The sequence below is a fragment of the Pleurodeles waltl genome, chromosome 6, assembly GCF_031143425.1.
Source record: "Pleurodeles waltl isolate 20211129_DDA chromosome 6, aPleWal1.hap1.20221129, whole genome shotgun sequence".
Lineage (NCBI taxonomy): Eukaryota > Metazoa > Chordata > Amphibia > Caudata > Salamandridae > Pleurodeles > Pleurodeles waltl.
Genome location: NC_090445.1, coordinates 1,081,462,503 through 1,081,482,633, shown reverse-complemented (window position 1 = coordinate 1,081,482,633; position 20,131 = coordinate 1,081,462,503). Strand labels below are relative to the sequence as shown.

General features: G+C 47.9%; 1 protein-coding gene across 17 annotated transcripts in view; it reads left to right on the top strand.

Annotated features, from left to right (window-relative positions):
* Nucleotides 1-20,131, top strand: part of UBR4 (ubiquitin protein ligase E3 component n-recognin 4) — a 1,862,787-nt gene that overhangs the window by 576,711 nt on the left and 1,265,945 nt on the right. The gene's annotated exons all lie outside the window — the stretch shown is intronic.

The following is a 20,131-nucleotide window of genomic DNA, read 5'->3' as shown; positions in this document are numbered from 1 at the left end:
CATTTGTTACGGTAAGAGGCAAAGTTTCCAAATACAGAGAGCATTCTGATCGCATCCAGCCGTAAGGAGCTGCACATAGTCGGAAGCGTCCTTCGGACCTTTTTCTCACGTTAAGTACTTTGTTGATCTTTGAAGTAGAGTGCTCTTTGAGATTATGGCTACATCCAAATGCTGAACATAGTATAATTGGGTGAAGATGAAAAACAATGAGACAGCCAGTCATCCTACTCCTGTTGGTATGGATGCCCATGACTTTTTTGTCCTGCAGAATGCCATTAAGCTGGATAACTCCCCCAAGATGGAATTATTGTGTTACTGAGCCCTGACAATGAGGGAGGTGGTGTTATTTGTAGATGGTACTTATACTGAAGTTGTGTAGTTAACCTTACCAGTAGAGAAGAACAAAGCTAAGCTTCTCATAGAAGTTCTGAATCCTACCTTCTCCACAGGGGAGCCCATGTTTTCCATCATCAAGGCTTGGACGGGCCCCATCATGGTCTTGTGGAGCAAACTGGCTTCTCTGTTACGGGATTCATTCTGAAATCCATGAAAGGCATATTATCTCTGCATACATGTGGGATGCCTGGAATACCATTTTAAAGAATATTCTTACAATATAAACATGTCGGGGGCCAATATTGTCTACTTATTACACACGTTTAACATATAGAGAATAAAATGTAACCTCCAGTATGCCCAGGGCACACACTGCTGAATAGACAGTCCACCTTTAAGGATCTCCAGAGGTTGCTTGCTTTTCCATCAGATAGTACAGGGTAACTGAGGCTGTTTGCTTTTCCAGCTCATCAGAGAAGGATCCTTGAATACTGTTGCCTTTATAAACCAGTTTTTGTCTGGCTTCATGGTCTTTGGATTCCTGCAGTTTTCTTGCAGTAAGTGTTTTTCTTGTATTTTTCTCTGAGATCTATCTCTTTTCACCTTTCAGTTTATAGCACCATGCTAGTTCTTTTGGCAAAAGCCTTTCCAGAGGCTGTAAGAAGTCTTGGAAGGATGAACATAACATGTGTATCAGTTGTATTAACATTTTCAGTCCTTCATGAGTGCAATTGGGAATCCAGGTGCCTTAGTGCTGGAGAGTGAGTTAGCCACTGGCTGTCTACTGGCAAGGGAGGTTTCTGCTTCCTCTTTAGCCCCTGGTGTGACAAGGTTTGATTCTACTTCTGGACCTTTGCCCCTTGAGTTATCAACACTCTTCGATGTTGAGGAGCTCGAAGTTAGTATTGTTGATGACGATTTCTGGAGTTTCTGTATCCACATCCAGTGGTTCTAATTCAGTAAGCTCATTCTCTAAATCAAGGGCCACTAGTGCTGTGGTGGATCTTACCGTCAATCCTGCAGCTTGGTGAGGTCAGAGTCCAACATACAGTGAGAAGGTGAGAACCTGGTGGCGCACAGAAGCTGTTTCATCTTTGCTAAAAGAGATGCGCAGACCGATTCCTTAGATCCAAGTCTCATACCCCTTCCAGAAGGGTAATGACTGGATCAGACATGAGTAGTTTCTCAGATCTCTAGACCAGCTGCCACCTAGAATGTCCACATACGAATATTGAAGCGTTGGCCCCTGATGTATGGATGTGTTATCTTTGGGACTCTTATTCCAAAACCTCAAGCAAAGCTCATGACAGCTCTGGTTTATAAATTCAGGATGTGCACCTTCTTGATGCATCTATAAAATCGGTGTCTGTCATCAAGAGAAATAATACAGACCACCAGAATAAGATCCTCTGTTAAGAAAAACACTGCTGCTTGTTGGGGTATCATGTCTCCAGATCGGTTTCCTCAGCGTGCCTGAAAAAGATGCAACAAATGACTTACGTTTGTGGGGTGGGTGGTCTGGGGAGTAAATGTGTGTGTACCAGTTTCACCAAAGCGTTGAGCATAGCAAGCTCATGGTTCGGCCGGTACAGTAGAGAAATATAAAGTGCTCTGGTTTGTTCTGGTTTCAGAAATGGATCAGGAGAGATTTGGCAATATACTACAATAAGGTATGATCACCTCTGACCATAATTACAGCCAAGAACTCTGCTGATTTGGCAGCACATGCCGTATGTCTTGATCTTTCTCTGGGATGCAACTCTTGGTTCAGGGTCACATCTTTGACCACTCACGTCAAGCAAAAGATTACAGGCATTGCTTTCTCACTTTCTGCTTTCTCGTGCCAATGAAGAACTCCAGTCCGTGAGAACAGAAACACTGACTGTCTGCTTTGAGATTTTTTTTTTTTTTTAATTAAAGTTTAAAGCATATGTTAGAGGCCAGCAGGGTTCACAAATTACCTATTGAAAAGGACATGAAAGGTTATAGCGCCTGGAACAACCACGAATTGTTTTTTTCTGAGATGGAATCCACAGAGAAACAGATGCTTTCAACCTCTTTGTGCAGCTGTGATTAAAGATCCTCCAGTAAAAAATGTCTCTCACTCTGCCATGCTGGTGCAGCACTGAATTGATTTAGAATATTTCCACCAGAAGGTGACAAAACCAGTTGTGTGTTAAATATTGTCAATTGTGGTTACAAAATCAGTTTTAGTTCTTGTCTTCTTCCATTCCACCAAATGTGTTGAAACTGCAGCATTTGAAGCAACTGACTCAGGAGGCGTAGGTACGTCTTGTGAAAAGTGCTATTGAAAAGGTTATCAAGTTGCAGAAGAATAAGGACGTTTACTCATTATATTTCTTGTTTCAGACGGGTCAATCTTTAATTTTGTCCCAACCTGGTTTTATTATATGATAAACTGGTCAAAATGGAGAAACTCTGATTCTTAATCAGATATTAACTTCTTCACTTTCACATTCCCATCTGCAAGATGCTTCCAAAGTTTCTCTGTTTTTGACTAGGACACGCTATCAATTTCATCTCCTCCCTGTCTGTCTGAAGTCCTCCCCAAGGGTACTTTCCAAATGTATTGTGGTAGACGTAGGGATGAGGTGAATGTTTTTCTAAACCTGTGTGGACTGCTGATAAAGGCCATTTTGGCATCAAAACTTCAGCAAGACATGAAGACTATCCTGGCCTTTCTCTGCAGCCAGGATCTTCAGATCAGTTCATCTAAATCTATTCTACACTCAAATTGTAAAGTACTAGGGTACCAAAATTGACACACTACAAGCAAAAGTGTCTCCTATAGCAGAAAGACTGCCATTCTTGTGGATAAGATAGTTTTTCTGAAAGCAGCAATAGTCCTATTTGTTAGACATGTTTCATTCCACATGAGTAGCTTGGCCTCACATATTTTGGTTGATGACTGAGTATGTGTTTTTTCAGACAACAGATAAGCACTCTCGATCACATGCTTTGCACAGAACTGCCATCTACAGGGAGTGCAGAATTATTAGGCAAGTTGTATTTTTGAGGATTAATTTTATTATTGAACAACAACCATGTTCTCAATGAACCCAAAAAACTCATTAATATCAAAGCTGAATATTTTTGGAAGTAGTTTTTAGTTTGTTTTTAGTTTTACCTATGTTAGGGGGATATCTGTGTGTGCAGGTGACTATTACTGTGCATAATTATTAGGCAACTTAACAAAAAAAAAATATATACCCATTTAAATTATTTATTTACCAGTGAAACCAATATAACATCTCAACATTCACAAATATACATTTCTGACATTCAAAAACAAAACAAAAACAAATCAGTGACCAATATAGCCACCTTTCTTTGCAAGGACACTCAAAAGCCTGCCATCCATGGATTCTGTCAGTGTTTTGATCTGTTCACCATCAACATTGCGTGCAGCAGCAACCACAGCCTCCCAGACACTGTTCAGAGAGGTGTACTGTTTTCCCTCCTTGTAAATCTCACATTTGATGATGGACCACAGGTTCTCAATGGGGTTCAGATCAGGTGAACAAGGAGGCCATGTCATTAGATTTCCTTCTTTTATACCCTTTCTTGCCAGCCACGCTGTGGAGTACTTGGACGCGTGTGATGGAGCATTGTCCTGCATGAAAATCATGTTTTTCTTGAAGGATGCAGACTTCTTCCTGTACCACTGCTTGAAGAAGGTGTCTTCCAGGAACTGGCAGTAGGACTGGGAGTTGAGCTTGACTCCATCCTCAACCCGAAAAGGCCCCACAAGCTCATCTTTGATGATACCAGCCCAAACCAGTACTCCACCGCCACCTTGCTGGCGTCTGAGTCGGACTGGAGCTCTCTGCCCTTTACCAATCCAGCCACGGGCCCATCCATCTGGCCCATCAAGACTCACTCTCATTTCATCAGTCCATAAAACCTTAGAAAAATCAGTCTTGAGATATTTATTGGCCCAGTCTTGACGTTTCAGCTTGTGTGTCTTGTTCAGTGGTGGTCGTCTTTCAGCCTTTCTTACCTTGGCCATGTCTCTGAGTATTGCACACCTTGTGCTTTTGGGCACTCCAGTGATGTTGCAGCTCTGAAATATGGCCAAACTGGTGGCAAGTGGCATCGTGGCAGCTGCACGCTTGACTTTTCTCAGTTCATGGGCAGTTATTTTGCGCCTTGGTTTTTCCACACGCTTCTTGCGACCCTGTTGACTATTTTGAATGAAACGCTTGATTGTTCGATGATCACGCTTCAGAAGCTTTGCAATTTTAAGAGTGCTGCATCCCTCTGCAAGATATCTCACTATTTTTGACTTTTCTGAGCCTGTCAAGTCCTTCTTTTGACCCATTTTGCCAAAGGAAAGGAAGTTGCCTAATAATTATGCACACCTGATATAGGGTGTTGATGTCATTAGACCACACCCCTTCTCATTACAGAGATGCACATCACCTAATATGCTTAATTGGTAGTAGGCTTTCGAGCCTATACAGCTTGGAGTAAGACAACATGCATAAAGAGGATGATGTGGTCAAAATACTCATTTGCCTAATAATTCTGCACTCCCTGTAGTGTTGGGAACAAACGTGACATTTTTGTGAAAGGGTCTTCTAAGTGCAGATTCCTCACCTTGTAATATTCCCCAGGTGTTAGAATGGATCTGGAAGATCTTGAGCAGTACCTCTGTACATCAGTAGGTGGTATCAGATGACTACATGTCAACGTTGTCCATGTTAGAAGTGACTTGCAAGGTGCCTATATAGGTGCCACATGAGCTCGCTGACATCAGTACCTTTCTTTCTATGCTAAAAGTGCAGATCCATAGAGCTACCCTGGTCATTTTTTCATCAACTTTTGTGGCTTTGTTTCAGTCTTTTTTTTTTCTTCTTTTTTTTTGAGCTTTTGCTTGAAGTGTGATCGGGACTTGTCTCATAACAAACCCATGGGTTTAAACTGTTTGAGGAGTGTCTCTAAGAGATGCCTGTCTCTGATCTACACTTGGTTTGCTTTTGGTGCCTGGAGTCGGGCCACAACATGACTCCTCTGACTGCATGTCCATAAATTGAATGATCCCGAGCTGTGTATAATCTTTTGTCTACATTAGGGCTCCCTTTTGTCGTAAGATATTTCTTGTTCTTCTTTGCAGCGAACTATCACAGATGTGAATTCATAAGCAGCCCTCACATTGTGTCATTTACACCTCAGTATTGCCGCCAGGGATTTCTGTCTTTAAGGTGCCATTGAAAATTAGAAAAAAAAGATTTTTAAAGTATTTTCATTTTGAAAGTGTGTACTATTATATAATAATGTATTGTTAATATACAAATATTGCAAATGAGTGTTGAAGCTCCTGGCGGTGCAGCAGAAGGGGGCTACACGCTGATTCTAGTCCCGATGCAATCAAAGGTCTTTGGGCCATTCTCTGAGCTGTTCCTGCAGAGTTGGACGATCATCATCCAAGTCATAGTTATCAAAGTCCAGTAAGTCAAAGAAGCTCAAGAAGAAGATGAAGTGCACTTCAGCTTGCCCAGCAAAAGCCATGCTTGAACGCCCAGCTCTTGTTCTTGAACCGTGGAGCTGACGGATGGGCACTACCATAGAAGAAGGTGCATTTTTTGGCGACAGTGATGCGCAGGGAAGTGGAGGTTCCTGACCTGCAGCTGCCATCTGTCAAAGTCAAGACCAATGTCTTGATAAAGGTGTTTTCCCGGGACAAGTTCTACAGAGCCCTTGCTCCCCTTCAATGAGGCCCTTACTGATGTTCTCCTGGGGACTTGGACTCAACCCTCTGTGGTGGCTCATTTATAGAATGTTTGGCCGCTGACATTGTCCCGCCCCGGAGACCCATCCTTCCTCTCCTAGCATCCCTACTTGTGAGCATGGTTGTGCAGGCCTTGACAACCAAAGTCCACCAAGAATGTTCTCTACCATCCCACCATATACAAAATCCAAATTTGCTATTTGGGGTGAGCTGGACACCCCAATAACACAACTAGGCTGGACCATGGCCTCTGTGGTGGCACTCAATCGCCATGTGTGGTTGAGATTAACTGGGTTTTCATGGGATGTCCAATCATCTCTGATCAACATGCCTTTTTATGGATTCCTGTCTGTTCGGCGACAATGCTGATATGGTTCTCAGTGATTTAAGGAAAGCTGGGCGACCGCTAAATCCATAGCCCTTTCCTTGGGCCAGGGGCAGCAGTCCTTTCTCCCCTTTTGTGGCCAAAGTCAGGGCTTTCATGGGTGTTCACAATGCCAACCTTACCCTCCAGCCCAGCAATCTTCGCAATCATTTTGCGGCTGGGGGCACGGATCCCATGTAGGAGATGGGGCCCACTCTCAGCGTAATGTCCAGTCCCCGCCCCTCTGGCTGCCATAGCCTCAAGCAGCCCAGCCATTGTATAATGGACACTATCTGGCATTACCTGCCCCAATGGCAAGCTAAACGTCTGACAAGTGGTTTGTCCAAATTGTAGAGTTATACCCTTCCATTCATGGAAACCCATCTACCTTTGCCTCCATCCCCGGAACTGCTGATGGAGAATAATCACACCTTGCTTCATCAGAAAGTGCAAGCTCTGCTGGCCACAGAAGCCATCAGCATCAGAAGTAATTTGTGGTTGCTATTCACACTACTTTCTGGTGCTGAGAAAAATGGAGGCCTCAGCCATATTCTAGATCTCTGCCCTCTCAACACCTTTTTATGGAAAGTGAAGTTCAAGGTGCTCATTTACGTTCAGGTTCTATTTGGTTGGGCCCCTGACAGGATGGTCACGCTGGACCTGCAGTGTACATATTTGCACATTTCCTCCTTGCAGGTCTACAGGCAATTCTTGCAGTTCATCGTATGCTAATGAAAGTGGTGGTGGTTGGAGCCCACCTGCAGAGGTCAGGGGTCTAGAGGTCAGGGTCCCAGTCTTCCCCTTCCTTTACCCTGACGACTGACTGTTGAAGGTGGTATCTCAATCTCCTAGCCTCCTGCATTTTGCTGGTGAAGTTCACTAAATGGCATATGCCGGCTATGCACTGGGATCTAAAGTCTCAGTGGACACAGCACTAGGAGATTCTCTCCGACATGGTTCAGATTTAAAAGGAAACTGCAAACGAACTGCAGTCTTAACAGCAGCAATTGGGTCATCAGATGATCCCTCTCCCACTAGGAACTGATAGTGGTGACTGATGCTTCTTGGTTGGGACGGCCATTTAGGAGAGGTGTAGATCAGATGACTTTGGCCTCCGGCGGTAGCTCTGCCCCACATCAGTCTTTTGGAGCTGTGCTCTTGGCATTGAAAGCCTTCCTCCCATCCATCAAGAGAAGGCTTGTTCAGGGGATCCCTGCAACAAACAAGGATATAGGGGTTGTGCCAGGAGGCTTTGTGCCTCGACTTGGCTGAAGCACCAGGGCATCTTCCTGGTCATACATATCCAGAAAGGTAATAGTGGTATATAAATCGTACCTCCGGTTGAACAGATGTAAATGTGGATAACTCAAACAAAGAACACATCTGACTGGCGTGGTGGTTGACAGGTATCACGGGCCCTACTACCTAGGCACGAACAGTGGTCCAATAGGTGCACTGTACACTAGAGTATATAAAGAAACCCAAGTCCTTAGTATTCCAAAAGTAATTGTGAGTCCATAGAGTAAGGATTATTAGAGGACAGTCTTCCAAGTGCCCGTGTTCCCAGATAACACAAGGTAAGTAAACAATGAGATCCTGGTAAGTCTCTCCTGGTCCCTTCAAACATTCAAAACTGTGTAGCATCCAAAGTATAATTGCTGTTTGTACTTTTAGATACTTATAGCTGTGAAAAAGTAGTGGGTTGTTATGAAACGCATGTCAGCTATTCTAAAAATACATGCAATTTGGAGCACGGAATCGTCAGTGTTTCCATAAAACTCACTTGTTTGGACTGACTGATTAAGAATCATCTTCCTCGTCATCCAGCACCTGGTGGACTGTCTGAACGCCAAGGTAGACAAATTGAGCTGCTGATGCCATGCGGATCATAATTGGAGTCTACTTCTGCATGTGGTGTAAAGTCTTCTTTGAAAATGGGGAGTACTTTGGCTTGATCTGGAGTCTGGCATTGAGCCGAGAGCATTAGCATAAAAATCTGGTGGCTCTAGGGATTTCACGGCCTTCAGGCTCTGGTAGGCACTGAGAGTTGGCTTTCAGATTCGACCAAGCCTCTTCCAAATGGGACCTAGCCTCACCTGTTAAGGCTCGATTCCATCCGAGGGCTTTTAGCGCTCCTGTTCACACCGAAGCTGACACAGAAAGCAAAACCAAAGCTGGTGTCAGTCATCAGCAACAAAGATCCCTTCAACACCAAAAGCTTTGACAGCAGCTGGATCAGAGGAATCGGCTGTAGATTCTACAAGTGCTCTTAAAAGAGCTTGATGCCAGGTAGAAGCACTCCTTTAGTCACTCATCACGGGAACGAATTTGGCAAAACCATCTCCGCTGAAGCCCTCAACATTCCCTTGGAAGAGAAAGCTAGCCTTACAAGAACCCTTCTCAGATGTCTCTATGAAGCTAGAACCAAAGAAACATGGGGACAAAGGTCACAGCCCCTCTTCCACATACAGCATCCGTCTCTGACACCACTATGCGCATGCCCACCTTATCCTCTTCCTCCACTAGAGTAACCTTCTCTGATCCAGGCAATTCTATGACACCCATTGCCCTTACGAACAGTCCTTCACCACTAGAAAGACAATGTCTATTCCTTGGCCTTGGCAGATCTTGTTTTGGGCCACTGTCCAGGTAGGGCATTCCTTTGAAAGGATACCACCCCCTACCATGAGGTAATTCAGAGGTTTGCTGCACACTATAAGGTGGAGAAGTACACCGTTGAGGAGGAAGAGGACTTCCTAGAGGAGATTCTTTCCAAGTCTAAATGCACAGTTCAGTTTTTGCCCATTCTAAAAGGTTTTAGCAAATCTTCTATGGGGAAAACAAATTGTCAAAGGCTAAGGTGTTAACACAGAGGGTGTAACAAAAAACATAAGGATTCTGCCAGCGACTCAAACTACATCTAGAGTCTGGTCCCACCGATTCTCTAGTGGTCCACGCTGCTCACAAGAGAGCCTCAACCCATGCCACATGTGACTTCTTCTAAATTAATAAGGAGAATAAGTGTCTTGATGATGTGCTAATGAGGTTGGCAGTACAGGTAGCCACACACTGGCTCAGTCAGTTCTGTCAGACTCCTCTCCCGGTAGAGAATTTCTCAGTGTGAGAAGATGCAGGAGCATGTCCAGCTCAAACTAGATGACTACAGAAAGGTGGGGAGGAGATGGTGTCCAAGGGTAAGACCATTTTGAGCGTCATTTGTTGTGTGCTTGACGCTGCAGACAGTCCCCCAGGGCATCAACACCAGTGTCCTCTTCAGACAGCACTCCTGGCTTCACCTCTCCGGGTTCAAACACAGTCCAGCATCATCTGCTCAACCTCCTGTTTAATGGGGAGCATCTTTGTCCCTTGAGTGATCGGATACTAGAGAAGATAAAAAAGGAATTGGATATTGACAAGTCTATGGGTGCCCCGCAAACTCCATTTCCAGGTGGTTCATTTTGCCAGCAACAGCAAAGAGGAGGTGTCTATGCCATAGAAAAGTAGGTTCTTTCTGACATGGTTACCCCCACTTTTTGCCTGGTGTGAGTGTGGTTTGACTGTAGCACACTGGGAACCTGCTAACTAGGACCCCAGTGTCCGTGTTTTCTTTGCTAAAGTTTGTTGGTAAGTACTTCTTACACCCCACAATTGGCATACAGGTGTATCCCTGTAAGCCCCTAGTATATGGCACTTAGCTACCCAGGTTAACTGACAGACTTCTAGTTGCAGATAATCTTTACCTTAGATTAGAATTTTCCCCCAGTGTGTCAGACTGGATCTGTAGAATTTTTTTCTGAGCAATACTCTTGCGCGTCGGTAGGTGGCCTCTGTTGACTCCACAGGCGTCGTTGGTATTGTTGTCGCTGTGATGACTTGGGGAGCAGTACATAGACGACCACCTCAGCGCAGTGATGTCAGTTCTTTTCTTTCCATGCCACTTGCTGATCCGGAGACAGATACCCTGGTCTCTTTTTGACTGACTTCAACCCTTTTGTCGAGTTTTTGGTGAGTTTTTTTGGTGTGTTGAGGATGTTTCCGAAGACCGATTTCAAACTGTGCGAGGACTGTCACCACATGATGTCGGTGACTGATCCGCATTGGGTCTGTTTGTGGTGCCTGGAGTGCGACCACAACCAAAGTCGTGCTCTGAGTGCTGGGCCATGCACCTGAAGGCCTTGAGGGAGTGGTCCCTCAAATTTATGGTGGGCTTGCTCTCGACTGTGCATAGGTCCCAGTCTTGCTCGAGGCCTCCTTCTTCTGAGCCTGCTTCTGGGTCCGCTACGCGCTACCCTGACTTCCTGGGAGCTGGAGCAACCCCTCCGATTCGGCCCCTTAAAGCACAAGGGGTTCGGTCTGTGGCTTTGGCTTCGGCCACCGAAATCACCTCCGGATCTGCGCCGGTCGTACCATTGAGAAATTGCCTGGCGCCAGTTTGATTATCGACGCTCCCGATGTCAGTGGTACCCAGAGTAGACCTCATCCCGGACGACTTGGACCGGTGTCTGCCGACATGCCTCGGTCTTTGATGGGGCCTATTCGCCCCAGGTTGGATTCTGACCCTTTTTCTTATGGTGCAAATTCAGGGAAGGATTGGAGGGGTCCCTGGACCCGTATGAAAACTAATTTGGGCTGGGCACACAAGTTTGGGCGAGGCCTGTGGCCTGGATACTTGTCCAGATGCTGGCGTGCTGTCTCCTCCTACCGTGGCTACAGTGGAGGGAGCAACATATTATATGGTGGTCAGTAGGGCGGCTGAGGTTCTCGGCCTTGGGGTGCCCTCCTGTTCAAGTCAGGTCAAATCTCTTGACGGAGGTGCTTCAACCAGGGGCTTCCACATCTGAGCCTCTTCTGCCATTCAATGAAGCCCTCACCGATGTCCATTTGGGTACTTGGTCCATACCCAACACAGGGGCTCCTGTGATAAGGACTATTGCACACCGCCATCTGCCTGCCCCGAACGACCCTAAATTCCTGTCCCAACACCCCAAGCCTGAGAGTCTTGTCATCCAGGATGCTCTTCCTTGGGGGCATTCCCTTCTGCACCCCCGGATAGGGAATCAAAAAGGCTGGAAAAATTTGGGAAGATGTTTTCTTCCTCCAGTCTCGAGCTGCGGTCCGTGAACACTGCATGCCTTTTAGGCCGATATACCCCCACTCTATAGGATACGGTCACGCAGGTTCTGTTGCAGATAACTGCGGAGGCCCGTGCTATTGTCTCCCAATCTGTCATCTATGGAAGAGATGCTGCAAAGTTCACAATCAGATGAAGGGTGCACACGACCAACTCTCTGAGTAGATCGGTTGCGACGACGGGTGGCCTTGATGCGCCACACCAGGTTGTGTGTGTAAGGAAATGCCTCCTTGGCATGGTTACCCCCTGACTTTTTGCCTTTTGCTGATGACAAGTTATGATTGAAAGTGTGCTGGGACCCTGCTAACCAGGTCCCAGCACCAGTGTTTTCCCTAAACTGTACCTTTGCTTCCATAATTGGCACAGCCCTGGCACCCAGATAAGTCCCTTGCAAATGGTACCCCTGATGCCAGGGAAGGTGCTAAGGGCTGCAGCATGTCTTATGCCACCCGGGGGACCCCTCACTCAGCACATGCACACTGCCTCACAGCTTGTGTGTGCTGGTGGGGAGAAAATGACTAAGTCGACATGGCACTCCCCTCAGAGTGCCATTCCAACCTCACACTGCCTGTGGCATGGGTAAGTCACCCCTCAAGCAGGCCTCACAGCCCTAAGGCAGGGTGCACTATACCACAGGTGAGGGCATATGTGCATGAGCCCTATGCCCCTACATTGTCTAAGCAAAACCTTAGACATTGTAAGTGCAGGGTAGCCATAAGAGTTTATGGTCTGGGAGTTTGTCAGACACGAACGCCACAGTTCCATAATGGCTACACTGAAATCTGGGAAGTTTGGTATCAAACTTTTCAGCACAATAAATGCACACTGATGCCAGTGTGGAAGTTATTGTAAAATGCACCCAGGGGGCATCTTAGAGATGCCTCCTGAATACCAATCTGACTTCTAGTGTTAGGCTGACCAGTTGCTGCAGGCCTTCCACAACCAGACGAGTTGCTGGCCAAATGGGGAGAGTGCATTTGTCACTCTGTGGCCAGGAACAGAGCCTGTACTGGGTGGAGGTGCTTCTCACCTCCCCCTGCAGGAACTGTAACACCTGGCGGTGAGCCTCAAAGGCCCACCCCTTTTGTTACAGCGCCACAGGGCATCCCAGCTAGTGGAGATGCCCGCCCCTCCGGCCACTGCCCCCACGTTTGGTGGCAAGGCTGGAGGAGATAATTAGAAATACTAGGAGGAGTCACCCACCAGTCAGGACAGCCCCTAAGGTGTCCTGAGCTGAGGTGACCCCTGCCTTTAGAAATCCTCCAGCTTAGTTTTGGAGGATTCCCCCAATAGGATTAGGGATGTGCCCCCCCCCCTCCCACCATCCCCTCAGGGATGAGGCACAAAGAGGGTGTAGCCACCCTCCAGGATAGGAGCCGTTGGCTACTGCTCGCCCAGACCTAAACACACCCCTAAACTTAGTATTTAGGGGCACCCCAGAACCCAGGAAATCAGATTCCTGCAACCTGAAACAAGGGCTGCTGACCTGAAAGCCCTGCAGAGACGACGGAGCCAACTGCTTTGGCCCCAGCCCTTCCGGCCTGTCTCCTGACTTGAAAAACTACAACAGTGATGCATCCAACAGGGACCAGCGACCTCTGAAGCCTCAGAGGACTGTGCTGAACCTAAGTACCAAGAAACTCCTGTGAGCAGCGGCTCTGCTCACCAAACAGCAACAATATTGCAACTTCTTGCAACATTTAAAGGACTTCACTCTTCCCGCCGGAAGCGTAAGACTTCTCCATCTGCACCCGATGCCCCCGGCTGAAGCTCCAGAGAACCAACACCACAGGGAGGACTCCCAGGCAACTGCAACCTCATGTGTAGCCCAAGACGACCCCCCTGGATCCCCACAGCGATGCATGCAGAGAGAATCCAGAGGCTCCGTGTGACCGCAACTGCCTGTAACAAGGGACAAGACGCCTGGACCAAGCACTGCACCCGCAGCCCCCAGGACCAGAAGGAACTGAACCTCGGTGCAGGAATGACCCACAGACGAACCTCTGCCTACCCTTAGACGGTGGTTTGCCCGAGAAGCCCCCCTGTGCCCTGCCTGCACCGCTAGAGTGACCCCCAGGTCCCTCACCCGGCCACCCCTCTGCCGCTGAGGGTGTTTTGTGTGCCTACTTTTGTCCCCACCAGTGCTCTACAACCAACACCCCCGCCCCCCCAAGACACAGGTACTTACCTTCTCGCAGACGGGAACTGGAGCACCCCTGTTCTCCATAGATGCCTATGTGTTTTGGGCACCTCTTTGACCTCTGCACCTGACCGGCCCTGAGCTGCTGGTGTGGTAACTTTGGGGTTGCCTTGAACCCCCCAACGGTGGGCTGCCTATGCCCAGGAACTTAGACTTGTAAGTGCTTTACTTACCTGACAAAACTAACCAATACTTACCTCCCCCAGGAACTGGTGATTTTTGCACTGTCTACTTTTAAAATAGCTTATTTCCATTTTAACAAAAGCTGTATATGTTGTTGCTCTAATTCAAAGTTCCTAACTTATCAGTGTGGAGTACCTTGCATTTTATGTATTTACTTCACATCTTGAACTTGTGGTTCTAAAATAAATTAGGAAAATACATTTTTCTTTGTAAAAACTATTGGCCTGGAGTTAAGTCTTTGAGTGTATGTTCCTCATTTATTGCCTATGTGTGTACATCAAATGCTTAACTCTACCCTCTGATAAGCCTACTGCTCGACCACACAACCACAAAATATAAATGTAATATCTAATTTTGCTACTATCAACCTCTAAGGGGAAACCCGTGGACTCTGTGCACACTATCTCTCGCTTTGAGATAATATATACAGAGCCAACTTCCTACACCAGGATTGTGATTGTGATTTTATATAGAAAAATATCTTAATTTATTTTAGAACCACAAGATTTGAGGTAAGTACATAAAATGCAAGGTACTTAACACAGGTAAGTACAGAACTTTGATTTAAAACAATAGTACACACAGTTTTGGTTAAAATGGCAATAAGCTATTTTAAAAGTGGACACTAAAAATCAACAGTTCCTGGGGGAGGTAAGTTTGGTTAAGTTTCTGAGGTTAGTAAAGCACTTACACAGTCATTCTCTTGGGGATAGGCAGCCTGCCATTGGGGGTTCATGGCAACCCCAAAGTCACTGCACCAGCAACACCAGGCCGGTCAGGTGCAGTGGTCAAAGGAGGACCCAAAACATAGGTGCCTATGAAGAACGGGGGTGCTCCGGTTCCAGTCTGCTAGCAGGTAGCAAAACACACCCTCAGCAGCACAGGGGCAGCCGGGTGCAGTGTGCAGAGTAGGCGTCTGGTTTGCTATTGAAAGCAATGGAGGGACCAGGCGGTCACTTAGGCGATGCAGGCAGGGCACAGGGGGACTTCTCGGGCCAGCCACCGACTGGGCTAGGAAGAGGGCCGCCTGCTGGCTACTCCTGCACTGGTAGGTGGTTCCTCTCGGTCCTGGGGGCTGCGGGTGCCGTGCTTGGTCTAGGCATCTGGTTCCTTGTTACCAGGCTTGTTCCAGTCTGCTAGCAGATAAGTACCTGCCTCCTGGGGAAGCAGACCAGAGGGGTTTGTAGAATACTGGGGGAGAATGGGGGTCACAAACAGGCACACAAAATACACCCTCAGCGGCACTGTGGCGACCGGGTGCAGTGTGCAAAGTAGGTGTCCGGTGGTAGGTTGAAATCAATGGAGAGACCCATGGGTCACTCTGGTGATGCAGGCAGGGCACAGGGGAGCTTCTCGGGCCAGCCATCAACTCTGCAACGATGAGGGCTGCCTGCTGGTCACTCCTGCACCAGTAGTTGGTTTCTGTCTGGCCTGGGGGCTGCGGGTGCAGTGCTTTTTCCAGGTGTCCGGTTCTTTCTTACCGGGCAGTCACGGTCCGGGGGACCCTCTGGATTCTCTGCAGGTGCCGCCATGGGGGTGCAGGGAGGTCATCTCAGGGTGTCCGCGTTGTTGGAATTGCCTGGGGTCCTCTCTGCAGTGTTGGTTGCTCTGGACACGACCAGGGGGTGTCCAGTGCAGTTTTGGGGACTCATGCTTCTGGAGTCCCTTTAAAGTTGGTTGTTTCTTTTTTGCTCAGACAGAGCCACTGTCCACGGTAGTTTTATTCCTTTGGGTGAAGGGCAGTCCTCTGAGTTGGCAAAGGTCGCTGGTCCCGCTGGATGTGTCACTTTTGCAGGTTCTTAAAGTCTGGAGACAGGCTGGTAGGGCTGGGGCTAAGTCATTTGTTGTCTCTTCTGGGCTTTCAGGTCTGCAATCCTTCTTGTTTCAGGTCGTTAGGAATCTGGTTTCCTGGGTTCAGGGTTGCCCCTAAATACTCAATTTAGGGGTGTGTTTAGGGCTGGAGGGCAGTAGCCAATGGCTACTGTCCCTGAGGGTGGCTACAGACACTGTGTGCCTCCTCCCTGTGGGGAGGGGGGCACATCCCTAATACTATTCGGGGGAGGGGGGGAATCCTCCAAAGCAAGATGGAGGATTTCCTAAGGCAGGGGTCACCTCAGCTCTGGACACCTTAGGGGCTGTCCTGGCTGGAGGGTGACTCCTCCTTGTTTTGCTCATTATCTCCTCTGGACTTGCTGCTAAAAGTGGTGGCTGTCAGGGGGTAGGCATCTCCACTAGCTGGAGTGCCCTGGGGTGCTGTAACACCAGGCTTGAGCCTTTGAGGCTCACCACCAGGTGTTACAGTTCCTGCAGGGGGAGGTGTGAAGCACCTCCACCCAGTACATGCTTTGTTCCTGGCCACAGAGTGCACAAAGGCACCAGTCCGAATGTGGCAGGCTGGCAGGAACCGGTCAGCCAGCACTAGTAGTTCGGCTGGTATACAGGGGCATCTCTAAGACGCCCTCTGTGTGGATTTATTGTGCTGAGGAGTTTGATTAGAAAATTCCCAGTATTCAGTGTAGCTAATATGGAACTGTGGGGTTCGTGTTTGACTAACTCCCAGACCATATACTGTTTATGGCTACCCTGCACTTAAAATGTATAAGAATTGGCTTAGACACTGTAGGTGCATAGTGCTCGTGCAGCTGTGCCCTCACTTGTGGTATAGTGCACCCTGCCTTAGGGCTGTAAGGCCTGCTAGAGGAGTGACTTAACTATGCCACAGTCAGTTGTTTGTGGGCATGGCGCTCTTGGGGGGAGTGCCATGTCGACTTAGTCTTTTTCTCTGCACCAGCACACACAAGCTGTGAGGCAGTGTGCATGTGCTGAGTGAGGGGCCCCCGGGGTGGCAGACATGCTGCAGCCCTTAGAGACATTACCTGGCCACAGGGCCCTTGGTACCAGGGGTACTGTTTGCAAGGGGCTTATCTGTGTGCCAGGGCTGTGCCAATTGTGGAGACAAAGGTACAGTTTAGGGAAAGAACACTGGTGTTGGGGCCTGGATAGCAGGGTCCCAGCACACTTTCAATCATAACTAGCATCAACAAAAGGCAAAACGTTAGGGGATAACCATGCCAACAGTGGTATTTTCCTACACCTGGTGATCCCTTCTTGCTGGGAGAACCACCTGGACATGGCCGTGAGTGTCTGGTGCACAGGGATCAGGACTCTCGCATCTTGAGTGAGGTGGGAGTCCTTAGTTATAGGTTTCTTCAGGCAGGGCCACTGTCATCAGGAGTTCTTGCTCCTTTTGGGTGCAGGGCAGGCCTCTGGATTTGGCAGAGGTAGTTGGGCCTGCTGGTCTTTTTGCTGGTCTTTTTGCTGGTCTTTTTGCAGCTGGAGACAGGCGGGTAGGGCTGGGGCCAAAGCAGTTGTCGTCTTCCTTCTTCTCTGCTGGGGGTTTCAGCTTAGCAGTCCGTCTTCTAGTAGGTCGCCAGGAATCTGGCAAGCTGGGTTCAGGGAAGCTGTTAAATACAAGATTTAGGGGGATTCCATTGGCTTGGTCTACGGGTCGTGACAGCAGCTGGACAATACAAGGCATCCGCAGTCTTGAGAGTCCCTTTTCCCCTCTGCATCCAGGTCCCTGGTGTAGGTACTCCTGTCTTCTGGGAATCCTGGAGGAGGGGCACTCTTCATCCATTCTTTTGCCTGCTGGTTTCCACAGGGTCCACTATGAAGGGTCCTGAATTCTACAAACTCCAACCACTACTACGTGTTAGCCTACGGAACAACTGGGTGGGTAAGTGACTTACTGTACTTAGTGTTCCTTCCTGCCCCTAGCTAACCACCACATTTACTTTGACTGAAGTCACTCTTTCACATTCCACATTTTTATAATATGGTTTGGCCCTTCCTTGGGGCCCTGTATATTTCTATGCTATTTCTGATGGTTATTTTATGTGTATTGTATGTAATATCTCCAGAGGGAGATATACCAATTTCAGTTTAGTAGTAGTGCTGAAATAAAGTATCCTTTATCTGATAGAGACAACTAGCTGCAGATTCGTTATCTTAGAATTCTCCCCAGGCGCCAGACTGGATCTGGAAATTTTTCCTCAGCAGTACCTCTGCGCATTGGTAGAGGGCGTTGAACGACTTTGCAGCGACTTCGTCCCTGGACACGTCAGCGGAGTCCTTACTGCCCCTCCTCTAACACACTGATGTCTGCTTCTTCTTTTCCACGCAGCAACGCGATCCCGAGTGCTGCTACCTCTGGGCCTTTTGGCCTTGCACCCTGTTTTTATGGGTATTTTTCTGTAATCTTAATTTTTATAGTGTATATGCCTTCAGGGTTTAAGCCCTGTGGGTCCTTTTGCTTGACAAATGTCGGTCACAGACCCCCATTAGGTGTGTTTGTGGGGTCTGGGCACTCACCATGATGCCTGTCATTGACTGAAGCCCAAGTCCTTAATGGAGAGTTGGATGAACCTCTTTGCCGCGTGGGCGGAACATCTTCATCTCAGAGATGTCTGAGTCCATCTTCTTCCTCGCGGTCTCGGGAGCGCTCCAAAAGTGTTCCACATACGGCTTCGACATCCGGTGGCCCATCTGCGTCCCCTTCGGCATAATGTGCCCCCGTGCACCTCTCCTCCTGTGGAGTCTGTGCTTGAGTTGATCTCTTCCCTTCCGCCAGATCCCGGTGCTGGGGTGACGCTGGTCCAAATGTGCGACTACTACTCATCCCTGCATACCATTTTTGGGTCCTCTCATCCCTCTGGAGCGCCTTCGGGCCCTAAGGAGGTGGCGAGTGCTCTGACTGCATCTTCACCTGTGGCCTTGTCCTCTGTGCCTGTTCTGCCTCTTGACTTCGACTCTGGAGTTGAATCGGTGGTGGTGCATGGCCTGATCTTCCCTTCCTTCGACAATCAGCTGATCAGGTGTTGCAACAGTCAGCAGTTCTTAGCTGACACTAAAGCAGTAATTTTCCTGCTCCACAACTTGGGATTCATTGTAAATGCCACCACATTCAAGCTCATCAGATTCAGCCCTTTCTAGGATCTGTGCTGAAGACAGCCCAGGCAAAGCCTATCCCAACTAAGTTAGCATTGCTGCAACGGCTACCTCTTATTCAGGCCAGTTGTCTCGAGTCAAGGACTGAAATGGGCCTCCTTGCCTTGTGCATCTCCATTAGTTCTCCTTGTCAGGCTTCACGTGTCCCCTATAAGAGTACCTTCCTATACAATGGTCAGTGTGAGCATCAGTGGGGAGCTCTGCTTTTGGTAACAGCCAGCACTCACTGGTCTGCATTGGTAGAATAGACCGGCCTTTCTCAGACCTGATTCTGCAGGTGACCATTACCACAGACTCTTCCCTTACAAGCTGGGGTGTGCATCTCAACACCATGACTGTGCAGGGCAATTTAAGCCCTAGAATACAATCACTGCTACACCAAGTACCTAGAATTGTTAGCATTCACCTAGCCCTCAGTTTTCCATGCCATTTGAGGGAATGTAGTCCTAGTCATGACTGTCCACATGACAGCCATGTACTACTTACAGAAACATGGCCTCACACACTCTTGTCTGCTGTCAGCGATAGTACAGGGGATTTGGCATTTATTTATCCACTGCAACATACAACGCCTAGCAGAACATCCTCCTGGGGTGGACAACAACTTTTTTGACCTGCTCAGCAGGACTCCTAAACAAGTCCAAGACTGGGAACTCCATCTGGAAGTCCTAGACATGTACTTCAAGGGTTGAGGCAAGCAACCCCCACGTGACCTCCACACCAGCTTCGAAAATGCAATATGTCCAAGCTTTGCTTCCACCTACTCACACCCGCAATCCATGGACAGTGCACCATGTATGAACTAGTCAGTGATCTTTGCATACACCTTTTTCCTTTTCTACTCCTGCTGTTTTTAATTAAGAAAATGAGACAAACCTCTTTGATGCTCACCCTCATATCTTCAAATTGGACCAGGCTGCACTAGTGGTCCATGCACCTAGAATGTCCATCAGCCACTATGAAACTATGAAAACCTCCTGCTGAGGTTGGAACTTCTCATGACAAGGCCATATCAGTCACCCTGGCCCCAGTCAGCTGAACCTGGCAATCTAGCACCTGAGGTCATACAATGTGACTATCTAAATTTTACCCAGGAATATATGACTTCTGCAGGAAGCATGTTGACCCATTACAAGGGCCCCTGATGCGGCAAAGTGA